The sequence below is a fragment of the Ictidomys tridecemlineatus genome, chromosome 11, assembly GCF_052094955.1.
Source record: "Ictidomys tridecemlineatus isolate mIctTri1 chromosome 11, mIctTri1.hap1, whole genome shotgun sequence".
Taxonomy (NCBI): Eukaryota; Metazoa; Chordata; class Mammalia; order Rodentia; family Sciuridae; genus Ictidomys; species Ictidomys tridecemlineatus.
This window is the reverse complement of record NC_135487.1, coordinates 1,046,900-1,055,076: the sequence shown is the minus strand read 5'-3', so window position 1 is coordinate 1,055,076 and position 8,177 is coordinate 1,046,900. Positions and strand designations below refer to the sequence as shown.

Here is an 8,177-nt window from a genome sequence, read left to right as displayed (position 1 = left end):
GTTCATTTAATTATTGGCTATTGAAGGTCACCAATAAGCCTTTTTATAACAAAGTCACATGACAGTCCTGTGCCCCAAACCTGCCCATCCTGGATTCTACTCCACAGAAGCAGTCCTGCTCTTCCCCTGGCGCCACGGCCCCCGGCCTGCTTCTGTAGATACAGGTCTGTTGGACACAGCAGCACCCACTCACGCAGCACGGCCTGTGGCTGCTCTCTGCTGGCCGGCAATGTGAGTAGAGAGGTGGTGACTACGCATGGCCACAGAACCTCTGGCCTGTACAGAAACAGCGCCAGCCCCTGGACCAGGGTGCCTCCTCATGCATCTGGAGCTCGCTGTCCACCCTCGGCCCTTTGCTACATGGTGTAGACTGTGAGTGGGCACCATGTGGCTGTGGTTAACACCCAGACTTCAAGTGGACAGCCCTGCTGGCCACCCGACTCTCCAAACCCAGATGCCTGTGCTCGGGTGGTTTCCATGACTCCTCTGTGCCTCGGTTTCCTGCTGTGAACGCACGTCAGGAGCACTGGCACGAGAGCCTCACTGGAGGGTTCATGACTTCATACACCAGTGACAGTTAGAAAACTGTCTGTCGTGCAGTTGGTGGTCAGTGCAATCCTCAAATGTCAGAGTCTGCCACTGGCCCATCAGTATTGCTCCTGACATCTTGTTGGAAGGCACCCACATCTCCACTTCCCAACACAGGCGTAACTATGGCTTCCCATGAAACCCACACTCTGCATTTACCACTTTTTTGGGGGGTGGGGGGTGCCAGGGATAGAACTCGGGGGCACCCGACCACTGAGCCACATCCCCAGCCCTATTTTGTATTTATATATTTAGAGACAGGGTCTCACTGAGTTGCTTAGGACCTTGCTAAGTTGCTGAGACTGGCTTTGGACTTGTGATCCTCCTGTCTTGGCCTCCCGAGCTCTGGGATTACAGGCGTGCGCCACAGCGCCCAGCTCATTTACCACTTTCTATGGTGTGTTTGCAGAGCTGAACCATAGAGGATAATGGATTGCAGTTCCTGTATTCATTCTTACTTTGTTTCCTTATCATTACTAACTTGTTTGAAGAGTTATCCTTTTTTTTGCCAAATCATTCTTATTTCAAGGCCTGTCCTGACCCATCTCCAATAACAAAACCATGTGCTTTTTAAAGCAGATTTTAGCTGTGGGACGCTGCCACACGCAGCCAGAGTCTAAATCGTCAGTAACATGCTAGTCACTCGGGATGTAACTCAATTCAAGGTGGCATTTCTAAATTTTAAAATTCTTCTCCTAACCTTTCTAATCTCTACTCCAAAAGCATTTTTTAAAACAGCAAGCAGCTTTTAGTTTTGCACAAGTAGTTATCATTTGCTGTCTCTTATCTGCAAAAGGTCACAAGCTTGAATAAAAGGGGGGGGGGCGTTCTGACAGTTTCTGACCTGAACAGCACTTTCTCCTTTGTTGCCCCGAGACCCTGGGTAAATTTTAATGGGCGGCCTCGGGCTGCCTCCCAGGGGTCCCTCGCCTCTCACAGTGAGTCTCCAGGTCTTCAGAGGGTGAGTCTTGCCCACGTCGCTGTGTCTGCCGGGCACTGCACAAGGTGGCATCATTTGCGTCTACAACACAAGGTGCCAGTTCTCTTCCACAACCCCACGAGTCCCACATCCGGGCGACACACCAGTCCTTCTTCCTTTCTAGCCATCCCCCACGCTCCGTCCTGTGGCTCCTGGACTGCAGGCGAGCCGCACGTCACCTCCCCACTTGGTTGTCTGGAGAGTCTTCATTCGCACCCATTCTGAGAGACCCTCGCTCTGGGCAGGCTCGTGGGGGGGCCCTCGGGTCTTTCCATGCGGTCACTCCGTCGCCGCTGCCTTGCACCATCTCCTGGGGAGCCTGCTCTGCTCCACCTTCACCCCCTGGTCTCTGAGTGGCTCCCTCTCCTGCAGCCTGCATGAGCTTCTCCCGGGTCCCCAGGAGCCAGGCCGGGGAGTGTCTCTGTGGGGTCTGGGCTGAGTGTGAAGTTCCGACACCTGTCCTGTGGGGTTCCCTTCAGTATTGTGGCTCACAGTTCTCTGTCTTTCACTCATTTGGGAAAATACACGTCACCTTTTCAGGTATTTCTTTTGCCCTTTCTCGCTCTCCCTCTTCCTTTCCTCCCCTCTTCTTTTCTCATAAGAGAGCAGGGCAGGTCCTTCCCGGCTCTGTCTTTCCCTCTAGAAATACTTGCACCACGGGCCATCTGCCAGGAGGCCTCCCAGGGCCAATCTGATGGGCTGCTGCCTTTGGACTTTCACCTTCTAAAACTGTGGGCTAAATAAACAGATTTCAAAGGACCCGGCCCCTGGTAATTTGTGGTAGCAACAAAAAATGGGCTGACCCTCCCCTCGTGGTGGACGGCTGTGCTGACCAGCAGTAGGCTCTTGGGGCAGGCAGGGGCATTCTGGTGCCGGCTGAGTCTCAGCCCTAGGCAGGCCTGCGTGCCCTGCCCCGTGCCCACATCAGCTAGACTCGGCCCCATGCCTGAGCACCCTGCCCACCAGTGGCAGCAGACCTTTGCTGGAGGTCATTCTAGGCTCCTGGGCCCAGAGGGTCTCGTCCTTCTCGTGGGCTAAAGGTGTGTATCTCCACCTTCATGGAGAGCTGTGGGATTTTGCCTCTGGGGATGGCAGGGGTCACCTGCCCCCAGGGGTTCAGATCTCTTGCTCCCAAAGAAAGGGTCCTGGCAAGTGAAGTGGGTTTGTGCCTGTATCACTGCCAGAGTGGGCCCTGCGTCTCAGGGCCCCGAGGGAGGCTCCCTCCCGTCTTCCAAGACCCGAGCCATCTTTCTCATGCACCTGGCAAGGGCCTCAGGAGGAACTTGTGGGTTCATGGACGCTCCCAGACGTCAGGGCTCTCCGCTGTTCTCAACTGAGGGGCTCGGCCATGCTTCTGGATAAAGGGCAGCTGACTTCGCCCTGACTCCTTCTGTGGAACATCTCTTACTTCCAGACCCTGCCAGACGCGAAGCTACCCACCACCCAACTTCTCCTGGAGGGGCTCCAGGTCCTCCAAAACTCCAAGATTCTGCGTTCCAGGTATCCTGGGACCTGTGTTCCAGTTATCCTGGGACCGTGGGTCTTTCCTGAATGGGATCCAGGAAAGTGGTGGTTTTTGTGGACCATCTGGCTTTTCTTATGGTTGGGAAGGAAATGATATTTTTGTCATGGCTTCTGACGTTCCTAGGAAGAAGGTAGAACTACTCTGGCTGAAATTTTAGGTGTATACTAAACTTAGTAAAATACTAAGCAAGTTAATATCGCCATAGTTTCTTCCGAACAACGTGAGCATTGACTAACTCTTCTCATGCACACCCCGGCCCTGTGCCCATGCTGCTGCTGTTAGGGACAAGCCAGGAACCCGCAGCGGACGTGCCTGCGTTGACACCATGCCCAGGTGACTCATCTGCACGCTGGAGCTTGGGAAGCCTTGGTTTGGGACAGAGTTCACCGAGCGTGCCTGATAACTGGAATGCCCAGGGAAACGGTGAAGCGGTTGCCTGTCAGTCTGAGCCTGTCTCAGTCGGCTGGGCCTCAGGGAGTGCCGTGGGCTGGGTGGCTTCAGGACCAGAACTGCTGCTTGTCACAGTTCTGAACACTGGAAGTCCAAGACCCAGGTGCCAGACGGCTGGGTCTCAGTGAGGGTTCTCTCTGTGGCTCGCAGATGGCCTCCTCTCACTGCATTCTCCTCTGGGGGCCCAGCGAGCTCTGGTGTCCCTCGCTTTTCTGTAGGGAGACCCTTCCTAACCAGTTAGGGCCCCACCCTGGACCTTTATCTCCCATCAGAGGCCCAACCTCCAAATATAGTCCCGGGCGCTTGCGGCTCCAGCACAGGACCCTGGGCAGATACAAGGAAGCGTGCGTTCATCCCAGGCCTCACCCTGGAGAGCCCAGGAGTCTTCTAAAGCGAGTCCTCCAAATCAGTACCTCCAGCACCTCGGGGCTTTCTGTGGCCCGACACGTGGGGAAGCCCTGCTCTAAAATCATAAATCGCCAGTGGTCTAGACTTCTGGTGACTTGGAATCAGCCTAGCATTCATCTTTCGGGATAGTTTAGCTGGTTATCACACCAGGGCCCAACCCTCTCTCTCAGGGTCTCGGGTGGTTTGCTGCCTTCTGACCGCCACAACTGCTTTCAGAAAACTGCCGTGGCTCCGACCGCGGCTCCGACCGCGGCTCCGACCGTGCCCCTCCTGTAGGCAGACCCGCTTTCCCTCGGTCCTTGCTGGTCTGCGTGCTGACGGGGAGAGATCCGGCCACAGAATCCTCGGTTCCACTTTGGATTTGTTGTGGTCCCTGTTGTGAAGCCTTGATATGTTCATGGGTTCTGGAGGTCTTTAGCCACCATCTGTTTGGACATCACCTCCCACATCTCCTCGGTCCTCTCCTCCTGGGGTCTGGCTCCACACGTGCTCATTCTGCTCACTGTCCCCCAGCTCCCGACTCCCGTCATCTTTCCATCTCTTTTTGACTTTGTCCCACGTCCCAGGTAAACGCTCCAGAACCTCATGCCAACCCACTAAGTCTCTCTTCAGCTCAACTCATCCAGTTTGGGTTTGTGGCTGTTTATAAACCTCAACGACTACAAGGTCTTGGGTCCAGAGTTTTCAACTGAGTATTTTCCAAATTTATTTTTTAAATGTTTCTTGTCTTTATTTTGGGGGGAGCAGGAGGGTACTGGGGACTGAACTTGGGGACCCTCGATCCCTGAGCCACATCCCCAGCCCTATTCTGTATTTTATTTAGAAAAAGGGTCCCACTGAGTTGCTAAGTGCCTCACCGTTGCTAAGGCTGGCTTTGAATCTGCAATCCTCCTGCCTCAGCCTCCCGAGCCACTGGGATGACAGGCGTGTGCCAGTGCACCCGGCCTTGTCTTTAGTCTTGATCATTTTATTTTCTCTGTTTCAAACATACTTGTTTTCCACATCAACTGACTATTGAAGCTTTAAAAAACACCCACCCATACTCACTGGCACAGAGCATTTATGTAACAGGATACACCACCTTTTGGCGGGGGTCAGCCGATCGGTCAGGTTCAATTGGGGTAGCTCTGTTCCTTGGGAATTTCATCCACCCCGAGGACCTGGGCATGTTCCTCCCCTGGAAGTGACAGAAGTTCCCCAGGACAGGAAAGCACACCAGACCCTGCGGGCCCAGAGCTGGAGCACTGTCATCCCACCCCGATCCATTGGCTGGAGGGAGCCCCACGGGTCACCCACGGTCGGGGGGCCCAGAATCCCCTGCCCATCAGTGGGAGCCATGGCAGTCTGTGGCCATGGTGGGGGTTGGGGGTGCCCTTCTCTGGATCAAAGAGTCCAAACCGCAAACACTCGGGCTCTGGTTCTGCTGTTTGTGTTCTCTCTGGGGAGATTTTCTTTCCATAAACTGGCTTTGTCTCCGGGACTCTGTCTCCTGGGAACCGAGGCAGCTTCCCTCTGAGGGCACGTGGTCTCCACGGGAACCTGGGGACGCTGCCAGCCTGGGACTGCGGCTCGCTGAGTCTCAGCCGTGTCTCCCCAGGCCTGCGTGGCCACCAGCGTGGTTGGGCCTTCTCAGCAGGATTCTCGGTGGCGACATGGTTTTGAATCCGAGGGGTAAACACCTAAGAGTGTGGTAGCTGATCATCTTCTCCGACTGAACCGAGTTTGTCTGTCTTCCAAGATGAGTGGGCCTGGCTCCCACCCGCCCCCGGCCGGCACCAGTCCCCGTGGCTCTGCAGCCCTGCCAGCGTCGGCATCGCCAGGCCTGCTTGCAGCTCCCTGAGGGAAACTGAGGGGCGGCGTCTTGTTCCTTTCCACCCCCGGCACCTCCTGCGGGGAGGGTCTTGTCAGGTCTTCCGCCCGTTTTCCGTCGGTGTTGTTTTCTTATGCTCAAGTTTGAAGCGTTCTTTGTACATTTTGGATAAAAGCGTCTTGTCTGATGCCTGTTTTTTCCTGACTGCGACTTACCTTTTTATTCTCTTAACAGATCTTTTACAGAACAGAAGGTTTTAAACAATGACATCAGATTACACTTTGTCTGTTTTGGATCGTGCTGTTTATGTCACATTTTTAAAGTCTTCACCAAGCCTGAAGCCCCACACCTCTTCTTCAGTGTTTTCTCCAGACATCGGATAGCTCTGTGTTGAACTGGTCTTGTGGTCTCTCCTGAGCTAGTTCTGCAGCCGGTGGCCCTGGTCCCGGGCCCTCTCTCGGGTACATGGCTCTGTCCCTTTCCCGTGTCCTGTGGGTCTATCTGTGGGCTCTCCGTTCTGCCCCGATGACCTGTTTCTTGCCGCGTGTCTCTTCTTTGGCCCGTGGGCTGCTGGCTGGTAACACGCAGGTCATGGTGAGTCGCGGGGTCAAGTGCCGTGCTCCTTCCCGCTTGGCTCTTCTTCACCATTGTGTCCCCAGGCTAGTCCCTTGCCCCTCCACGCCAGCCTGAGCAGAGTCTGTACGTGTGACAAATGGCTTGCTGAGCCTTGGGTGGGAGACCCACAGGCCAAGCTGGGGAGAATGAATTCTTCGTGAGACTAATCCTCCACCCATGGACACAGGCTCCCTCCTGTTCATGCAGACGTGTGACTTTTTAAGCCGTGTTTGATAGCTCCACATAAAGCTCCCATTTTGTTATTTTGTTAGACTCCTACCCGACTCTATCAATCTCGGTGCTGTTATAAATGGCATCACCCCCCAACTTGGGATGCCAATTGCTCTTCGGGGGCAGAGGCAAGCCATTGGCCCTGGGTGTCAATCTTGGGTCCCTGAGCGGGCTAGTTTCTAGATGTGAGAGCATTTGGGCAGTTCTTTGGGACTTTCTCCCTAGAGGATCACTGCATTTGAAAACAGAGCTTTCTGGCTTCCACCTGTTTCCTTTCCTCGCCGTCCTGAACCAGTCCCGTGTGACTCTTTCCCTTTGTGCTTGGTTTGCACCACCCAAACTGACCTCCACCTGCTCCTGTGGGTTCTCAGCCATCACGGCTGGGACCAGTTCTCCACTCCGGGAGGGAAGCCGAGGTCCCACCTCCACGCACTCTTTCTGCCACCCGCCCATGTCCCTCCGTGCTCCGCCTTTCCTACATGACCCTGTCGCTTAGGCGATGCACCCTGACAAAGGCTTGCTGTGGGACAGCTGTCACACAGGAGTCCGCTTCTTTTCACCACTTTGGGTTTTCTGCTTGATCATGGGCCACAATCGCCACCTCCTCATATGGGGGACTTCTCTGCCGGCTGCAGGCCCCACCGTGAACCCTGTGCCGGCCTATATGAAGGCACTGCTGTGGGCGGGCTCTCCTAGGACCCCCACCCCACACCCAGGGGCACGGCTGTGAGCAGCCTGGGGGCCAGGGCAGCCAGAGTCTCTCCTGGCCTGGGAAGGGCTCGCACTTTCTAGAATCTGGTTCCCTAAGCCCCCACTGCTGCCTGGTGGGTTTCTAAAACTCTCGCGTGGTCCGCAAGACTTGTTCACCTCGGTGGGGTGGGAGTCACGGTCGGCAAAGCCCCTTCTCCTCCTTGTCACCTCGTTGCTGCTGTGACTAGGGGATCTGACCAGAGCGATTGTAGAGGGGGACAAGTTTATTTGGCTCCATTCCTTGGGGCTGGGGGTGAGGCCAGGCATCACGGTGGGAGAGTGTGGTGGAGGGAAGCAGCTCACCAGGTGATCCGGAAGCAGAGAGAGGGTCCAGCTCCAGACACGAATATAGACCCCACGGCCCCAGCCCCAATCCCACCCCCTCCAGCCACAGCCCTCTGGCCTCCAGTGCCCTCAGTCAGTCCCACCGGGGAGTCAATCACTGGCTGGGTTAAGGGTGTCGCCCTGTCATCTCTCCTCCAGACCTTTCTGGCATCGTCTCACCCGTGAGCCACACCTTAACCCTGAGGTCACAGGTCCTTCAGTCCACTCCTTCACAGGGCTGTGGCTCCTGAGGTCCAGAGCGCCCCCAGGCTCGGGTTCCTGAGATCAGCCAGCACCTGTGAAGCGGTCACAGCTCATTTTCTGGCCTCTTCCCTCCGAGCTTGGGTTTGCATTTGAATGGTCACTTCCTCTGCTGCTGGAGCTCGCAGAGCCTGCTCCTGTGGCCCCCTGAGGGACGCCCTCGTGCAGGCCTTAGAGTTGGATCACTGGCCCCTGAATGGTGGGACCAGGAGCACCGTTCCCAGCCCCAGCACCTT

At 55.7% G+C, this 8,177-nt stretch overlaps 1 protein-coding gene across 1 annotated transcript in view; it reads left to right on the top strand.

Annotated features, from left to right (window-relative positions):
* The window catches only part of Mmel1 (membrane metalloendopeptidase like 1), a 31,211-nt gene that overhangs the window by 6,640 nt on the left and 16,394 nt on the right, over positions 1–8,177 (top strand). The window lies entirely within an intron of this gene.